This window comes from Phalangium opilio, unplaced genomic scaffold (assembly GCF_054372755.1).
Source record: "Phalangium opilio isolate 3A_F unplaced genomic scaffold, DU_Popi_V2 ptg000090l_1, whole genome shotgun sequence".
In the NCBI taxonomy this organism is placed as follows: domain Eukaryota; kingdom Metazoa; phylum Arthropoda; class Arachnida; order Opiliones; family Phalangiidae; genus Phalangium; species Phalangium opilio.
In genome coordinates, this window is record NW_028324195.1 from 4,240,466 (window position 1) to 4,262,421 (window position 21,956).

Consider the following 21,956-nt stretch of genomic DNA (forward strand, 5'->3'; position numbering starts at 1 on the left):
AGTACCTACAAACACCCACAAGTACCTACAAACACCCACAAGTACCCACAAGCACCCTCAAGTACCTACAAGCACCCACAAGTACCTACAAACACCCACAAGTACCTTAATGTGCTTGTAATGATAAAATGTTTTGGGGGAATGGAATTGTGCCCGAAAACCCGAGATAAGTAAATCTTTGAAATTGATTACTTGTAAAATAAGTTATTTCAACGGAAAACGGTAATGGAACGTTGTTTTTTCTTAAGCATGCCTTCAAGTTTCAATTAAAAAGAAAAATTAATATCTGATCCTTCAGTCAAGTGATAAGCTCAGTCTTATCGATACTTTTTAGGTCTTGATTCTAATCAAGACATTTTTGATTAATATCTGTTCCTTCAGTCTTCATTTTAATTAAGGATGTTAAGAAACAGTTTTACATTTTCAAAATCTGCACTAAGCAGAAACATATATAATTATAAAGGGGACCATAACTTTAGCTCAATCAGACATTTATTTATAATGATACTTCAAAAAAAAACGTAAATCATTAAAAGTTTGGGTACCCACAAGCACCCGGGGCAAGAACCCACAAACACCCGGGGCAAGAACCCACAAGCACCCGGGGCAAAAACCCACAAACACCCGGGGCAAGAACCCACAAACACCCGGGGCAAGAACCCACAAACACCCGGGGCAAGAACCCACAAACACCCGGGGCAAGAACCCACAAGCACCCGGGGCAAGTACCCACAAGCACCCGGGGCAAGTACCCACAAGCACCCGGGGCAAGTACCCACAAGCACCCGGGGCAAGTACCCACAAGCACCCGGGGCAAGTACCCACAAGCACCCGGGGCAAGCACCCACAAGTACCTACAAACACCCACAAGTACCTACATGCACCTACAAGTACCTACAAGCACCCACAAGTACCTACAAACACCCACAAGTACCTACAAACATCCACAAGTACCTACAAACACCCACAAGTACCTACAAACACCCACAAGTACCTACAAACACCCACAAGTACCTGCAAACACCCTCAAGTACCTACAAACACCCACAAGTACCTGCAAACACCCACAAGTACATGCAAACACGCACAAGTACCTACAAACACGCACAAGTACCTACAAGCACCCACAAGTACCCTCAAGTACCCACAAGTACCTACAAACACCTACAAGTACCTACAAACACCCACAAGTACCTACAAGCACCCACAAGTACCTACAAACACGCACAAGTACCTACAAACACCCACAAGTACCTACAAGCACGCACAAGTACCTGCAAGCACCCACAAGTACCTACAAACACGCACAAGTACCTACAAACACCCACAAGTACCTACAAACACCCACAAGTACCCACAAGCACCCTCAAGTACAAGCACCCATTAGTACCTACAAACACGCACAAGTACCTACAAACACGCACAAGTACCTACAAACACGCACAAGTACCTTCAAACACCCACAAGTACCTGCAAACACCCACAAGTACCTACAAACACCCACAAGTACCTACAAGCACCCACAAGTACCCACAAGTACCTACAAGTACACAAGTACCTACAAACACCCACAAGTACCTACAATAACGCACAAGTACCTACAAACACGCACAAGTGCCAACAAACACCCACAAGTACCTACAAACACCCAAAAGTACCTACAAACACCCACAAGTACCTACAAACACCCACAAGTACCTACAAACACGCACAAGTACATGCAAACACGCACAAGTACCTACAAACACGCACAAGTACCTACAAGCACCCACAAGTACCTACAAGCACCCACAAGTACCTACAAGCACCCACAAGTACCTTCAAGCACCCACAAGTACCTACAAGCACCCACAAGTACCTACAAGCACCCACAAGTACCTACAAACACCCACAAGTACCTACAAGCACCCACAAGTACCTACAAACACCCACAAGTACCTACAAACACCCACAAGTACCTACAAACACCCACAAGTACCTACAAACACCCACAAGTACCCACAAGCACCCTCAAGTACCTACAAGCACCCACAAGTACCTACAAACACCCACAAGTACCTTAATGTGCTTGTAATGATAAAATGTTTTGGGGGAATGGAATTGTGCCCGAAAACCCGAGATAAGTAAATCTTTGAAATTGATTACTTGTAAAATAAGTTATTTCAACGGAAAACGGTAATGGAACGTTGTTTTTTCTTAAGCATGCCTTCAAGTTTCAATTAAAAAGAAAAATTAATATCTGATCCTTCAGTCAAGTGATAAGCTCAGTCTTATCGATACTTTTTAGGTCTTGATTCTAATCAAGACATTTTTGATTAATATCTGTTCCTTCAGTCTTCATTTTAATTAAGGATGTTAAGAAACAGTTTTACATTTTCAAAATCTGCACTAAGCAGAAACATATATAATTATAAAGGGGACCATAACTTTAGCTCAATCAGACATTTATTTATAATGATACTTCAAAAAAAAACGTAAATCATTAAAAGTTTGGGTACCCACAAGCACCCGGGGCAAGAACCCACAAACACCCGGGGCAAGAACCCACAAGCACCCGGGGCAAAAACCCACAAACACCCGGGGCAAGAACCCACAAACACCCGGGGCAAGAACCCACAAACACCCGGGGCAAGAACCCACAAACACCCGGGGCAAGAACCCACAAGCACCCGGGGCAAGTACCCACAAGCACCCGGGGCAAGTACCCACAAGCACCCGGGGCAAGTACCCACAAGCACCCGGGGCAAGTACCCACAAGCACCCGGGGCAAGTACCCACAAGCACCCGGGGCAAGCACCCACAAGTACCTACAAACACCCACAAGTACCTACATGCACCTACAAGTACCTACAAGCACCCACAAGTACCTACAAACACCCACAAGTACCTACAAACATCCACAAGTACCTACAAACACCCACAAGTACCTACAAACACCCACAAGTACCTACAAACACCCACAAGTACCTGCAAACACCCTCAAGTACCTACAAACACCCACAAGTACCTGCAAACACCCACAAGTACATGCAAACACGCACAAGTACCTACAAACACGCACAAGTACCTACAAGCACCCACAAGTACCCTCAAGTACCCACAAGTACCTACAAACACCTACAAGTACCTACAAACACCCACAAGTACCTACAAGCACCCACAAGTACCTACAAACACGCACAAGTACCTACAAACACCCACAAGTACCTACAAGCACGCACAAGTACCTGCAAGCACCCACAAGTACCTACAAACACGCACAAGTACCTACAAACACCCACAAGTACCTACAAACACCCACAAGTACCCACAAGCACCCTCAAGTACAAGCACCCATTAGTACCTACAAACACGCACAAGTACCTACAAACACGCACAAGTACCTACAAACACGCACAAGTACCTTCAAACACCCACAAGTACCTGCAAACACCCACAAGTACCTACAAACACCCACAAGTACCTACAAACACCCACAAGTACCTACAAACACCCACAAGTACCTACAAACACCCACAAGTACCTACAAACACCCTCAAGTACCTACAAACACCCACAAGTACCTACAAACACCCTCAAGTACCTACAAACACCCTCAAGTACCCACAAGTACCCTCAAACACCCACAAGTACCCTCAAGTACCCACAAGTACCTACAAACACCCACAAGTACCTACAAACACCCACAAGTACCTACAAACACCCACAAGTACCTACAAACACCCACAAGTACCTACAAGCACCCACAAGTACCTACAAGTACCTACAAACACCCACAAGTACCTACAAACACGCACAAGTACCTACAAACACCCACAAGTACCTACAAACAACCACAAGTACCTACAAACACCCACAAGTACCTACAAACACGCACAAGTACCAACAAACACCCACAAGTACCTACAAACACCCACAAGTACCTACAAACACCCACAGGTACCTACAAACACCCACAAGTACCTACAAACACCCACAAGTACCTACAAACACGCACAAGTACATGCAAACACGCACAAGTACCTACAAACACGCACAAGTACCTACAAGCACCCACAAGTACCCTCAAGTACCCACAAGTACCCTCAAACACCCACAAGTACCCTCAAGTACCCACAAGTACCTACAAACACCCACAAGTACCTACAAACACCCACAAGTACCTACAAACACCCACAAGTACCTACAAGCACCCACAAGTACCTACAAGCACCCACAAGTACCCACAAGTGCCAACAAACACCCACAAGTACCTACAAACACCCACAAGTACCTACAAACACCCACAAGTACCTACAAACACCCACAAGTACCTACAAACACGCACAAGTACATGCAAACACGCACAAGTACCTACAAACACGCACAAGTACCTACAAACACGCACAAGTACCTACAAGCACCCACAAGTACCTACAAGCACCCACAAGTACCTACAAGCACCCACAAGTACCTTCAAGCACCCACAAGTACCTACAAGCACCCACAAGTACCTACAAGCACCCACAAGTACCTACAAACACCCACAAGTACCTACAAGCACCCACAAGTACCTACAAACACCCACAAGTACCTACAAACACCCACAAGTACCTACAAACACCCACAAGTACCTACAAACACCCACAAGTACCCACAAGCACCCTCAAGTACCTACAAGCACCCACAAGTACCTACAAACACCCACAAGTACCTTAATGTGCTTGTAATGATAAAATGTTTTGGGGGAATGGAATTGTGCCCGAAAACCCGAGATAAGTAAATCTTTGAAATTGATTACTTGTAAAATAAGTTATTTCAACGGAAAACGGTAATGGAACGTTGTTTTTTCTTAAGCATGCCTTCAAGTTTCAATTAAAAAGAAAAATTAATATCTGATCCTTCAGTCAAGTGATAAGCTCAGTCTTATCGATACTTTTTAGGTCTTGATTCTAATCAAGACATTTTTGATTAATATCTGTTCCTTCAGTCTTCATTTTAATTAAGGATGTTAAGAAACAGTTTTACATTTTCAAAATCTGCACTAAGCAGAAACATATATAATTATAAAGGGGACCATAACTTTAGCTCAATCAGACATTTATTTATAATGATACTTCAAAAAAAAACGTAAATCATTAAAAGTTTGGGTACCCACAAGCACCCGGGGCAAGAACCCACAAACACCCGGGGCAAGAACCCACAAGCACCCGGGGCAAAAACCCACAAACACCCGGGGCAAGAACCCACAAACACCCGGGGCAAGAACCCACAAACACCCGGGGCAAGAACCCACAAACACCCGGGGCAAGAACCCACAAGCACCCGGGGCAAGTACCCACAAGCACCCGGGGCAAGTACCCACAAGCACCCGGGGCAAGTACCCACAAGCACCCGGGGCAAGTACCCACAAGCACCCGGGGCAAGTACCCACAAGCACCCGGGGCAAGCACCCACAAGTACCTACAAACACCCACAAGTACCTACATGCACCTACAAGTACCTACAAGCACCCACAAGTACCTACAAACACCCACAGGTACCTACAAACACCCACAAGTACCTACAAACACCCACAAGTACCTACAAACACGCACAAGTACATGCAAACACGCACAAGTACCTACAAACACGCACAAGTACCTACAAGCACCCACAAGTACCCTCAAGTACCCACAAGTACCCTCAAACACCCACAAGTACCCTCAAGTACCCACAAGTACCTACAAACACCCACAAGTACCTACAAACACCCACAAGTACCTACAAGCACCCACAAGTACCTACAAGCACCCACAAGTACCCACAAGTGCCAACAAACACCCACAAGTACCTACAAACACCCACAAGTACCTACAAACACCCAAAAGTACCTACAAACACCCACAAGTACCTACAAACACCCACAAGTACCTACAAACACGCACAAGTACATGCAAACACGCACAAGTACCTACAAACACGCACAAGTACCTACAAGCACCCACAAGTACCTACAAGCACCCACAAGTACCTACAAGCACCCACAAGTACCTTCAAGCACCCACAAGTACCTACAAGCACCCACAAGTACCTACAAGCACCCACAAGTACCTACAAACACCCACAAGTACCTACAAGCACCCACAAGTACCTACAAACACCCACAAGTACCTACAAACACCCACAAGTACCTACAAACACCCACAAGTACCTACAAACACCCACAAGTACCCACAAGCACCCTCAAGTACCTACAAGCACCCACAAGTACCTACAAACACCCACAAGTACCTTAATGTGCTTGTAATGATAAAATGTTTTGGGGGAATGGAATTGTGCCCGAAAACCCGAGATAAGTAAATCTTTGAAATTGATTACTTGTAAAATAAGTTATTTCAACGGAAAACGGTAATGGAACGTTGTTTTTTCTTAAGCATGCCTTCAAGTTTCAATTAAAAAGAAAAATTAATATCTGATCCTTCAGTCAAGTGATAAGCTCAGTCTTATCGATACTTTTTAGGTCTTGATTCTAATCAAGACATTTTTGATTAATATCTGTTCCTTCAGTCTTCATTTTAATTAAGGATGTTAAGAAACAGTTTTACATTTTCAAAATCTGCACTAAGCAGAAACATATATAATTATAAAGGGGACCATAACTTTAGCTCAATCAGACATTTATTTATAATGATACTTCAAAAAAAAACGTAAATCATTAAAAGTTTGGGTACCCACAAGCACCCGGGGCAAGAACCCACAAACACCCGGGGCAAGAACCCACAAGCACCCGGGGCAAAAACCCACAAACACCCGGGGCAAGAACCCACAAACACCCGGGGCAAGAACCCACAAACACCCGGGGCAAGAACCCACAAACACCCGGGGCAAGAACCCACAAGCACCCGGGGCAAGTACCCACAAGCACCCGGGGCAAGTACCCACAAGCACCCGGGGCAAGTACCCACAAGCACCCGGGGCAAGTACCCACAAGCACCCGGGGCAAGTACCCACAAGCACCCGGGGCAAGCACCCACAAGTACCTACAAACACCCACAAGTACCTACATGCACCTACAAGTACCTACAAGCACCCACAAGTACCTACAAACACCCACAAGTACCTACAAACATCCACAAGTACCTACAAACACCCACAAGTACCTACAAACACCCACAAGTACCTACAAACACCCACAAGTACCTGCAAACACCCTCAAGTACCTACAAACACCCACAAGTACCTGCAAACACCCACAAGTACATGCAAACACGCACAAGTACCTACAAACACGCACAAGTACCTACAAGCACCCACAAGTACCCTCAAGTACCCACAAGTACCTACAAACACCTACAAGTACCTACAAACACCCACAAGTACCTACAAGCACCCACAAGTACCTACAAACACGCACAAGTACCTACAAACACCCACAAGTACCTACAAGCACGCACAAGTACCTGCAAGCACCCACAAGTACCTACAAACACGCACAAGTACCTACAAACACCCACAAGTACCTACAAACACCCACAAGTACCCACAAGCACCCTCAAGTACAAGCACCCATTAGTACCTACAAACACGCACAAGTACCTACAAACACGCACAAGTACCTACAAACACGCACAAGTACCTTCAAACACCCACAAGTACCTGCAAACACCCACAAGTACCTACAAACACCCACAAGTACCTACAAACACCCACAAGTACCTACAAACACCCACAAGTACCTACAAACACCCACAAGTACCTACAAACACCCTCAAGTACCTACAAACACCCACAAGTACCTACAAACACCCTCAAGTACCTACAAACACCCTCAAGTACCCACAAGTACCCTCAAACACCCACAAGTACCCTCAAGTACCCACAAGTACCTACAAACACCCACAAGTACCTACAAACACCCACAAGTACCTACAAACACCCACAAGTACCTACAAACACCCACAAGTACCTACAAGCACCCACAAGTACCTACAAGTACCTACAAACACCCACAAGTACCTACAAACACGCACAAGTACCTACAAACACCCACAAGTACCTACAAACAACCACAAGTACCTACAAACACCCACAAGTACCTACAAACACGCACAAGTACCAACAAACACCCACAAGTACCTACAAACACCCACAAGTACCTACAAACACCCACAGGTACCTACAAACACCCACAAGTACCTACAAACACCCACAAGTACCTACAAACACGCACAAGTACATGCAAACACGCACAAGTACCTACAAACACGCACAAGTACCTACAAGCACCCACAAGTACCCTCAAGTACCCACAAGTACCCTCAAACACCCACAAGTACCCTCAAGTACCCACAAGTACCTACAAACACCCACAAGTACCTACAAACACCCACAAGTACCTACAAACACCCACAAGTACCTACAAGCACCCACAAGTACCTACAAGCACCCACAAGTACCCACAAGTGCCAACAAACACCCACAAGTACCTACAAACACCCACAAGTACCTACAAACACCCACAAGTACCTACAAACACCCACAAGTACCTACAAACACGCACAAGTACATGCAAACACGCACAAGTACCTACAAACACGCACAAGTACCTACAAACACCCACAAGTACCTACAAGCACCCACAAGTACCTACAAGCACCCACAAGTACCTACAAGCACCCACAAGTACCTACAAACACCCACAAGTACCTACAAGCACCCACAAGTACCTACAAACACCCACAAGTACCTACAAACACCCACAAGTACCTACAAACACCCACAAGTACCCACAAGCACCCTCAAGTACCTACAAGCACCGACAAGTACCTACAAACACCCACAAGTACCCACAAGCACCCTCAAGTACCCACAAGTACCCTCAAGTGCCCACAAGAACCTACAAGCACCCACAAGTACCTACAAGCACCCACAAGTACCTACAAGCACCCACAAGTACCAACAAGCACCCACAAGTACCTACAAGCACCCACAAGTACCTACAAGTACCTAAAAACACCCACAAGTACCTACAAACACGCACAAGTACCTACAAACACCCACAAGTACCTACAAACACCCACAAGTACCTACAAACACCCACAAGTACCTACAAGCACCCACAAGTACCTACAAGCACCCACAAGTACCAACAAGCACCCACAAGTACCTACAAGCACCCACAAGTACCTACAAGTACCTAAAAACACCCACAAGTACCTACAAACACGCACAAGTACCTACAAACACCCACAAGTACCTACAAACACCCACAAGTACCTACAAACACCCACAAGTACCTACAAGCACCCACAAGTACCTACAAACACCCACAAGTACCTACAAACACCCACAAGTACCTACAAACACCCACAAGTACCCACAAGCACCCTCAAGTACCTACAAGCACCGACAAGTACCTACAAACACCCACAAGTACCCACAAGCACCCTCAAGTACCCACAAACCTACAAACACCCACAAGTACCTACAAACACCCACAAGTACCTACAAACACCCACAAGTACCTACAAACACCCTCAAGTACCCACAAGTACCCTCAAGTACCCACAAGAACCTACAAGCACCCACAAGTACCTACAAGCACCCACAAGTACCTACAAGCACCCACAAGTACCTACAAGCACCCACAAGTACCAACAAGCACCCACAAGTACCTACAAGCACCCACAAGTACCTACAAGTACCTACAAACACCCACAAGTACCTACAAACACGCACAAGTACCTACAAACACCCACAAGTACCTACAAACACCCACAAGTACCTACAAACACCCACAAGTACCTACAAACACCCACAAGTACCTACAAACACCCTCAAGTACCTACAAACACCCTCAAGTACCCACAAGTACCCTCAAACACCCAAAAGTACCCACAAGTACCCTCAAGTACCCACAAGTACCCTCAAGTACCCACAAGTACCCTCAAGTACCCACAAGTACCCTCAAGTACCCACAAGTACCTACAAACACCCACAAGTACCTACAAACACCCACAAGTACCCTCAAGTACCCACAAGTACCTGCAAGCACCCACAAGTACCTACAAACACGCACAAGTACCTACAAACACCCACAAGTACCTACAAACACCCACAAGTACCCACAAGCACCCTCAAGTACAAGCACCCATTAGTACCTACAAACACGCACAAGTACCTACAAACACGCACAAGTACCTACAAACACGCACAAGTACCTTCAAACACCCACAAGTACCTGCAAACACCCACAAGTACCTACAAACACCCACAAGTACCTACAAACACCCACAAGTACCTACAAACACCCACAAGTACCTACAAACACCCACAAGTACCTACAAACACCCTCAAGTACCTACAAACACCCACAAGTACCTACAAACACCCTCAAGTACCTACAAACACCCTCAAGTACCCACAAGTACCCTCAAACACCCACAAGTACCCTCAAGTACCCACAAGTACCTACAAACACCCACAAATACCTACAAACACCCACAAGTACCTACAAACACCCACAAGTACCTACAAACACCCACAAGTACCTACAAGCACCCACAAGTACCTACAAGTACCTACAAACACCCACAAGTACCTACAAACACGCACAAGTACCTACAAACACCCACAAGTACCTACAAACAACCACAAGTACCTACAAACACCCACAAGTACCTACAAACACGCACAAGTACCAACAAACACCCACAAGTACCTACAAACACCCACAAGTACCTACAAACACCCACAAGTACCTACAAACACCCACAAGTACCTACAAACACCCACAAGTACCTACAAACACGCACAAGTACATGCAAACACGCACAAGTACCTACAAACACGCACAAGTACCTACAAGCACCCACAAGTACCCTCAAGTACCCACAAGTACCCTCAAACACCCACAAGTACCCTCAAGTACCCACAAGTACCTACAAACACCCACAAGTACCTACAAACACCCACAAGTACCTACAAGCACCCCCAAGTACCTACAAGCACCCACAAGTACCCACAAGTACCTACAAGTACCCACAAGTACCTACAAACACCCACAAGTACCTACAAACACGCACAAGTACCTACAAACACGCACAAGTGCCAACAAACACCCACAAGTACCTACAAACACCCACAAGTACCTACAAACACCCACAAGTACCTACAAACACCCACAAGTACCTACAAACACGCACAAGTACATGCAAACACGCACAAGTACCTACAAACACGCACAAGTACCTACAAACACCCACAAGTACCTACAAGCACCCACAAGTACCTACAAGCACCCACAAGTACCTACAAGCACCCACAAGTACCTACAAACACCCACAAGTACCTACAAGCACCCACAAGTACCTACAAACACCCACAAGTACCTACAAACACCCACAAGTACCTACAAACACCCACAAGTACCTACAAACACCCACAAGTACCCACAAGCACCCTCAAGTACCTACAAGCACCGACAAGTACCTACAAACACCCACAAGTACCCACAAGCACCCTCAAGTACCCACAAGTACCCTCAAGTACCCACAAGAACCTACAAGCACCCACAAGTACCTACAAGCACCCACAAGTACCTACAAGCACCCACAAGTACCAACAAGCACCCACAAGTACCTACAAGCACCCACAAGTACCTACAAGTACCTACAAACACCCACAAGTACCTACAAACACGCACAAGTACCTACAAACACCCACAAGTACCTACAAACACCCACAAGTACCTACAAACACCCACAAGTACCTACAAAAACCCACAAGTACCTACAAACACCCTCAAGTACCCACAAGTACCCTCAAGTACCCACAAGAACCTACAAGCACCCACAAGTACCTACAAGCACCCACAAGTACCTACAAGCACCCACAAGTACCTACAAGCACCCACAAGTACCAACAAGCACCCACAAGTACCTACAAGCACCCACAAGTACCTACAAGTACCTACAAACACCCACAAGTACCTACAAACACGCACAAGTACCTACAAACACCCACAAGTACCTACAAACACCCACAAGTACCTACAAACACCCACAAGTACCTACAAACACCCACAAGTACCTACAAACACCCTCAAGTACCTACAAACACCCTCAAGTACCCACAAGTACCCTCAAACACCCACAAGTACCCACAAGTACCCTCAAGTACCCACAAGTACCCTCAAGTACCCACAAGTACCCTCAAGTACCCACAAGTACCTACAAACACCCACAAGTACCTACAAACACCCACAAGTACCCTCAAGTACCCACAAGTACCTACAAACACCCACAAGTACCTACAAACACCCACAAGTACCTACAAGCACCCACAAGTACCTACAAGCACCCACAAGTACCCACAAGTACCTACAAGTACCCACAAGTACCTACAAGTACCTACAAACACCCACAAGTACCTACAAACACGCACAAGTACCTACAAACACGCACAAGTACCAACAAACACCCACAAGTACCTACAAACACCCACAAGTACCTACAAACACCCACAAGTACCTACAAACACCCACAAGTACCTACAAACACGCACAAGTACATGCAAACACGCACAAGTACCTACAAACACGCACAAGTACCTACAAGCACCCACAAATACCTACAAGCACCCACAAGTACCTACAAGCACCCACAAGTACCTACAAGCACCCACAAGTACCTACAAGCACCCACAAGTACCTACAAGCACCCACAAGTACCTACAAACACCCACAAGTACCTACAAACACGCACAAGTACCTACAAACACCCACAAGTACCTACAAGAACCCACAAGTACCTACAAGCACCCACAAGTACCTACAAGCACCCACAAGTACCTACAAACACCCACAAGTACCTACAAGCACCCACAAGTACCTACAAACACCCACAAGTACCTACAAACACCCACAAGTACCTACAAACACCCACAAGTACCTACAAACACCCACAAGTACCCACAAGCACCCTCAAGTACCTACAAGCACCGACAAGTACCTACAAACACCCACAAGTACCCACAAGCACCCTCAAGTACCCACAAGTACCCTCAAGTACCCACAAGAACCTACAAGCACCCACAAGTACCTACAAGCACCCACAAGTACCTACAAGCACCCACAAGTACCAACAAGCACCCACAAGTACCTACAAGCACCCACAAGTACCTACAAGTACCTACAAACACCCACAAGTACCTACAAACACGCACAAGTACCTACAAACACCCACAAGTACCTACAAACACCCACAAGTACCTACAAACACCCACAAGTACCTACAAACACCCACAAGTACCTACAAACACCCTCAAGTACCCACAAGTACCCTCAAGTACCCACAAGAACCTACAAGCACCCACAAGTACCTACAAGCACCCACAAGTACCTACAAGCACCCACAAGTACCTACAAGCACCCACAAGTACCAACAAGCACCCACAAGTACCTACAAGCACCCACAAGTACCTACAAGTACCTACAAACACCCACAAGTACCTACAAACACGCACAAGTACCTACAAACACCCACAAGTACCTACAAACACCCACAAGTACCTACAAACACCCACAAGTACCTACAAACACCCACAAGTACCTACAAACACCCTCAAGTACCTACAAACACCCTCAAGTACCCACAAGTACCCTCAAACACCCACAAGTACCCACAAGTACCCTCAAGTACCCACAAGTACCCTCAAGTACCCACAAGTACCCTCAAGTACCCACAAGTACCCTCAAGTACCCACAAGTACCTACAAACACCCACAAGTACCTACAAACACCCACAAGTACCCTCAAGTACCCACAAGTACCTACAAACACCCACAAGTACCTACAAACACCCACAAGTACCTACAAGCACCCACAAGTACCTACAAGCACCCACAAGTACCCACAAGTACCTACAAGTACCCACAAGTACCTACAAGTACCTACAAACACCCACAAGTACCTACAAACACGCACAAGTACCTACAAACACGCACAAGTACCAACAAACACCCACAAGTACCTACAAACACCCACAAGTACCTACAAACACCCACAAGTACCTACAAACACCCACAAGTACCTACAAACACGCACAAGTACATGCAAACACGCACAAGTACCTACAAACACGCACAAGTACCTACAAGCACCCACAAATACCTACAAGCACCCACAAGTACCTACAAGCACCCACAAGTACCTACAAGCACCCACAAGTACCTACAAGCACCCACAAGTACCTACAAGCACCCACAAGTACCTACAAACACCCACAAGTACCTACAAGCACCCACAAGTACCTACAAACACCCACAAGTACCTACAAACACCCACAAGTACCTACAAACACCCACAAGTACCTACAAACACCCACAAGTACCCACAAGCACCCTCAAGTACCTACAAGCACCCACAAGTACCTACAAACACCCTCAAGTACCCACAAGTACCCTCAAACACCCACAAGTACCCTCAAGTACCCACAAGTACCCTCAAGTACCCACAAGTACCTACAAGCACCCACAAGTACCTACAAGCACCCACAAGTTCCTACAAGCACCCACAAGTTCCTACAAGCACCCACAAGTACCTACAAACACCCACAAGTCGGTAATCTGGCTAATGACCAGTCGTCGGTAATCTGGCTAATGACCAGTCGTCGGTAATCTGGCTTAATTACCAGCCGTCTGTAATCCAGCTTAATTGACAGCCGTCGGTGATCTATATTAATTACCAGTCGTCGGTAATCTACCTTAATTACCAGTCGTCGGTAATCTACCTTAATTACCAGTCGTCGGTAATCTACCTTAATTACCAGTCGTCGGTAATCTACCTTAATTACCAGTCGTCGGTAATCTACCTTAATTACCAGTCGTCGGTAATCTACCTTAATTACCAGTCGTCGGTAATCTACCTTAATTACCAGTCGTCGGTAATCTACCTTAATTACCAGTCGTCGGTAATCTACCTTAATTACCAGTCGTCGGTAATCTACCTTAATTACCAGTCGTCGGTAATCTACCTTAATTACCAGTCGTCGCAGCGGCCGCATCAACGTCACGACGGCAATATTAAAACCGTCTTATCACACTATCGATAGGCCATTCCAACCAAAAGGCAATAAGAAGAAACAATCGGATTATGAGGCAACTATACGTTAAAAAAGGCCAATATTGGTCACGCTGATATTTCCCAATAAAACAGTGTATAAATGCTAAAATATCGCAGATTGGGGCAATTTTTAAAATTTAAATTAAACATACTTAAAACTAATTTTTCTTAATAACAAGAAAAATGGTCCTAGATTATAGTGTAAAGTTTCATTTAAGATCGTTCCCAAAACTAGCCAACGTATAGTTTTTCTAAATCACGAGTAACCGATTTGTTTTTTTCCAAAAATTTCCCATGTTATTTCTATGGGAAAAATTCCTGTTTTTCATCAAAAGGTGTGATTAATTTTATAGAAATGAAAACCACCCTTAGCAACTTTATTTTTTATAAATTAGACCAATTAATGGATCTCTTTTAAATTTTAACCACATATTGAGGGCCCAAATTGTAGTTCTGTGGAATTTATTCAGAACAATTAATGCAATACAAAAAAAACTACATCCAAACAAAAAATCTTCCTTATACATTAAGAGCAGTATGAAGTCTTATCTAAGAGTCTTATCTAAGAGAGCTACCGCTCTCTCAGAATTAATGAACATCTGTTATGTTCCAGGTTCGCGACAATTCAAGTCGCATAACTAACGCTATAGCTAATTGGCCTGGAGGTACCCATGACGCATTTATTTGGCGTCATAGTAACATTCTGAAATATTTCAAGTTGGGTAAAATGCCTCAGGGTTATCTTCTGGGTGATAGTGGCTACCCACTACAGCCATTTCTGATGACACCGCTACACCAAGCAGCCAACCCAAATGAAGAACGTTACAATCAACGTCATATGCCAGTTAATTGCATGTGGCACGGCAAATATTTAAATATTGATCAAATGGAAATGACGCTTTTGGGGAAAAGCATTGTGAAGGTAGAAGCTAAATCAAATATATTATTAATGTAGGTCGCAATGTCATCGAGCGAGTCAATGGCATATTGAAGAGCCGATTCTGATGCTTATACTCGTCAGGGGGAGCACTTTGCTACAACCCTAAGAAAGTGGCAAAAATTATCTATGCTTGCTGCATACTCCACAATTTCTGTTTGGATCAGATGCCTAGAGAATGTGGTAAATTATGTTCATTTATCTTAAACGTTGCAATTATTCATGTACATCATTTTACTATAGCCCTTGTAAGTTGAAGTGCTTGAAACAATGTGAAATTATTAGATCATGATTCACTTTTATTTCCAAGAAATTATAATCTGTGGCGTGTCTTTGCAGCTCCACCAAATCAAGCCACTTGTCCCCATCATGATAATGACGACGAACACGAAGTACACAATGCCCTACATGATCATGAATTGCTTCAAGCTGGACGGCTCGTCAGGCAATCATTAATTGATCTATAACGGAATGGTATCGTAATTGTGGGTATTACCAAAGGTGAACGGATCCCTTTTCGCGACCTTGAACCCTTTATTATGACCGCGACGTGAATTCTTTTATGAGCACTCGACCTTGAACCCTTTATCATGACCGCGACGTGAACTCTTTTATGAGCACTCGACCTTTAACCCTTTACTAAACACAAAATAAAACATTCAAATTAACTCAAGACATTTTGATAGGTTTTTTAAGTGCGTGGATTTCCTCTCTGGCTATTACTCACTAAAAGCTTCATAACCTCCGTCTGGGCATTCATTGCTTCAGTTTGAGTTTTCAAGGCCTCAGTTTTGAGCCATTATCGCTGCAGTGTTGGCATTCAAGGCTGTAGTATGGGCCGCCATAAAATCAGCTTGGGTTTTTATGGCCTCTAATCACAGCGAGTTAATTTCAGCCGTTGGTTATTACAACGCGACGCAAACTATCCCAACTTCCTGTCAAGCATTCTTTCCATGGACGAAGCGCATTTTTCCAGAACAGGCATAATAAACCTTCACAATTTGTACCACTGGAATGCAGAAAACCCTCATCTAACTCGAGAAGAAAGTCATCAGCATCAGGTTTCCATAAATGTCTGGCAACCATCTTGTTGGTCCGTTTACGCTTACACCAAGTCTAACTGGTGAAGCGTATTTAGAATTTCTTCGTCAAGATCTACCTTTACTATTGGAAGATATCCCTTTGGTTACCCGAGCAAGCATGTGGATCCTGCAGGATGGTGCTCCCGCGCACTACAGTCGTGCGGTTCGGGAATTTCTTAACGAACAATATCCAGGAGGATGGATAGGAGGCGCTGGACCAGTGCTGTGGCCTCCCCGTTCTCCAGATTTAAATCCACTGGATTTATTCTTGTGAGGAACCATGAAAGCCATGGTTTACTTTTCACCCGTGCCAACAAGAGAGGTTCTTTGAGAGCGCATTCAACATGCTGCTGCGACCATTCGAGCAAATCCGGAAATGCTAAACAGTGTGCAAGGGTCTTTTAGACGCCGAACTCCGGCATGCATCAACGGCAATGGTGCTCTGTTTGAGCAACTACTTTAATATGACGTTGAAGACCTTTTTCCTTCAATTTATTTATTTTTTTACGCCGAAATAAAGAAATTTCCAAAAATTGTCGTTTTAAATTGAAAGTAAAGCCTGCACGTTTGGCCTCTGAATTTTATCCTCGCAAATAGCATCTCGACTTAAACCCTGACGTATTGGAGTACTTTTTATGCTTCGTCTGAAGAGGGTGAAAAGCTCTAACTGTGTATAAGCGGAAAATTGGAGGCAAAAATGAGAATTTGTAAGAACTTCTTAATTTGGCAATAGCTTATTTTAAACTACTCTTTACCTCTTGTTTAATAACCTCTTCAGACGACGCGTTAAAACTACTGCTTGCTTGAGAAAGATAGTGAGAGGCATTGTTAGATATCGCAAGTTTGTTCTGAAAACCTGAATTTCGTTTAACCAAAATCGCTTTACGATCTGTTTGTTTTGTTTTTTTTAAAGTAACAAGAGTATTAAACAAGATATGTCTTATTTGACCAAGATTTTACGCACCGTCTGAAGGGCGTATTAGGGCCCAAATGGGCCCGGAGTTTAAGAGCTTGTAACTCTGTAACGGTTAGGTTTAGACCAAAACCACTCAGGTAATTTCGACTCCAAATTTTGCAATGAATCTACTGTTACAAGGAACGCATATATCTCTGAATCACCCTGTATACCCTGATCATCATGTTGTCATTTTAATTTCCAACATATCTTAACCATCTTGTTGTTTGTCAATTTATTACAGAAATGATTTCAAGTATTGTTTCCCATCCCTGTAGGTAATTGAAAAGTTGGTTTCCCCGGTTAGGAAGTATTTGGTACTGATAACTTTGGAATTTGTAGAAAATTTTATGAGCTAGATATTTTACTATAAAAGACTCTATACATCAGACCTTCATCACCATTTAATCTAAAAAGAAAAGACGGACAAATCTAGAAAGAATCGTCAATTGTTTTTAAGTTCGTGGTTCATTGGTTGTTAAGGAATTAACGATGTATATGAAATTAACGGGAGAACACTAAGTATGGATTTTCCAGTCACCATGTTCATTTACCTCTTTATCCCGACAAGTTCAACAACAATGCAGGTGGCTTATACGTAATATGTGTGACATGAGTTTTGAGGAAGGAGACTTACCATATTGAGTCACTATATAAATTAGTGATTTTATTCGGGAGCAGGATTTCGAATTCGTTACAAAAAGTCTGGAAAAAGGCATGTTTCCTATCTAGGATATTGAACTTGGATTGTTTAACGTGGAAGGCGCAGGTTGCCATCTACTAAGGAATACAGAAGGTGAAACCCCTCTTGCTTGCACTTTAAATAAAAATCAATATAATTGCATTTTGTTAAAAGCGGCATAAATAGCCCTATGGTTGAAGTTTAAATTAAATTATAATAAAAATAAACAAATTCTATTGTTTTAACGGAATTAATTTTATTGCTATAAAAAACCTATACAGTGTATTATACAAGGTGATAAAACAGTTGACTAGGGGTATAGTAGTTGTATTATCTTCTCGCATACTGTACTTCAAATTTAATATTAGTTAATAGGTAAATACCGGAACACTACAGTATTGTTTCATAATATATATTTTTTTCTTGATTTTGGTATCTTATAAAACTTAGCTCATAAATTAATTGTTTCGATAGACTTACAAAAAGATTTGATAGTTATAAGAATTAATGAATTTGAAAGAGGTGGGTCTATGAGGAACGAACATCTACCTCCTTTAACGCACCGAGTAACGTTACAACTACACCCTTTTCGTTAAGAACTATTTTAACAAGATAGCATCCTTCTGAAAGATTGTTGGCTAGAATTGGACTTGGTTAGGTTTCCGAGGTGTCGGTTCGAATCGTACTTGGTAAAATGTCAAGGATACCCGGTCGAATTGTACTTGATGAATTTTTCATTGAGCTCTTTTGAAGGTAAGATAAAAATTATCATTAGTTTACACTGTAATGGCCGAGGGGTCGGTCATTGATGAAATCCCGTACGGTAACCGTGAAATCCAACTTAAGAAATCCAAAATCAATGCTGATTTCGAAATGAAATAAAAACAAGTTGGAAAAACCAAAATATTACCTCTCCGAGTCAAGAAGAGGACTACTACTACAAACTTATTAACCTAGATATAGAATTATTTCTCTTTTTTGATCTAAAAATTTACGAATTATTAAAGCAGTATTCCAAGCATAGCGAATATAGTAGTAAAGCAGACGACACTTCCATCCAATAAAGATATGTCTTGGACACATTTAAATCAGTAAATGGGGAAAAACAGGAAATGAAGGGTATAAATTTTGGAGAGATATAACCTTTATGTGTTTGAAAAGGCTCAATTGTCTACGCCTCTCTGTTAACCCTATATTCTTATAGCTACATACACAACTGGTTAGCAGTATAAACACTATTGTCTCGTTTCACCTCAACGATATTCTTAGTTTGCCAACATAAGTGTCAACGTTAAATATCACCAAAGCTGACATGTGGTTAGACTGAAAGTCAATGCGCACCAAAATAAGAATGAAAACTTCTAAGCTATAACCCGATAACGATTACCCCTTTCATTGACCTGATGGTCACCATGATAGTTTCTTCTCTTATAAAATCTAAACCTGATTATTTAAACGTGTAATTAACTTTCGGCCGTTAATGTCCCTTCATTACAGACACGAAAATTAAAACCCAAAGTTTTCTTCACCTCAGGTCTCAATTATTTACTTTACGATTCACTAAGCCTATTGCGGAAAATAATTGATTTACCCGCCAGAGTCCAGGCCTTAGCTTGCTTCTCGAAGTCATTAAAGCAAGGATTATTCTATATACAGATGTAGTATAGATTAAATAATATATAAACAGCCATTTCAAATAATTAAGTAAAAAACGTCCTTGGAATATCAGAATGAAACACAGCTTTAAAGATACAAAACTACTTAACGCATCGTAGTTACGAAAAATATTTCAACATATTCACTTTATATTATAGAAAAGGGGAATATTAAAGTTTTGTAAGTTTTCTTTACACATCAACAAGGCGAACTGCTAACGCAGCGCTCTAATGTAACAACGGACGCACACACAGAAAATCTTATAGACTGCTTTTTAACTCTTTCGGTACTAATTTTGAGTTGAGAAACAAGATAATCTTAGATTCTAAAATAAAGATAATTAATGTTATATGTATATTTTCTTCGTTAGTTATTCACCTTATTGAGCGTTACATTGTTTTAAAAAAGAATAATTTGACATTCTTGAGAGGCTTGAATTAAATTGAAGGATACGCCTGTTGTATCACCCTGCTCAAATTGGTATTATTTAAATGTTTCAAATCTTAGAAATGGATAAGAACAGCGCATTTGCGTCAACCTTTGGTGGAAGCCCCACCATTTGGGAGGCCGGACGTTTCTCGTAACCGTTGCCGTTCGCGGCGTATGTCTTAACCTTAACGATGATGATGGAGATAGAAGCCAGTTTGTACAGACTGGTGTCCATGTGGGATGGACCATCGACCGGATAATGTTGGGGTTTAGAAGCCAGTAAGTAAAGACTGGTGTCTATGTGGGATGGACCAAAGACCTGATGATGGTAATGTTAGGCAGACAATGGAGTAAATTCCAGTGTATGAGGAATCCTAATTTCCGAGAATGGTAAATGCGGTCCGGCAATTGAGAACATATTTGCTCCGATTTGAAAACAGCGAACGCGGTCCTCTGAAGTGTAACAACAGACAGACACACAGATACACAGACAGGTACGTCGAAATTAGAACCTCTCCGTGAAATACGTCACTCGGAGAGGTTAAAAGCCACGGGTGCCGTGTCGATAGCAAAAGCCGCAAAAACGTGTGAAGCGTTCAAGCTAGGTAGAAAGTCGTCATGATTCAACGTTTTTTAAGTTAAATTGACTATAAGCTCGTGAAAACATAAATTTACTAGGTACACTTACGTGCTAAACATTTTATTTTGAAATAATAATAGAAGTAAAAATTTCATGTGTACAACCAAGTAACGTTCCCGTTATACCAACTTTGTCGATTGAACAATTGTAGACTTGTTCAATCGATAAAAAGTTTAAATTCAACTCAAACATCAAAGTTTTGTTTGATGATTAGAAATATTAATGCACAAAGCTAAAATTGACGTCTTTCTGGTTGCCTGGTTTCTCATTTGTAACACAACAAAAGTAAGTATGTCTTTTCAATCGTATTTCTATGTGTTTCCATGTAAAATATGGTTTTCGCCAACCTACTTGTCATTTATTGAAACTCTAATAGAATTAGGCCCATGTTGAACCAAATTGTGTCACTAAATAATTTAAGTGATGAAATTTTTGTTGTAATTATAAAAAATTGAAAGTGAAATTAAATTTGAAATATTGATACAATGCTAAG

The 21,956-nt window shown here is 42.9% G+C and overlaps 1 protein-coding gene and 1 long non-coding RNA gene across 2 annotated transcripts in view; both read left to right on the forward strand.

The window, feature by feature from the left end:
• LOC149645069 (uncharacterized) overlaps positions 1 to 15,965 on the forward strand; it is a 90,746-nt gene extending 74,781 nt beyond the window's left edge. Inside the window, exon 4 of the mRNA XM_089850421.1 lies at positions 15,696 to 15,965. The gene's annotated coding sequence lies outside the window, so the exon portion shown is untranslated. The remainder of the gene's footprint in view (positions 1 to 15,695) is intronic.
• Positions 15,966 to 16,043: 78 nt separating this feature from the next.
• Positions 16,044 to 18,949, forward strand: LOC149645070 (uncharacterized). The gene is made up of 3 exons (XR_016372021.1): positions 16,044 to 16,202; positions 16,359 to 16,504; positions 16,706 to 18,949. It is a non-coding gene; the product is annotated as an uncharacterized LOC149645070 (long non-coding RNA).
• Positions 18,950 to 21,956: the final 3,007 nt, after the last annotated feature.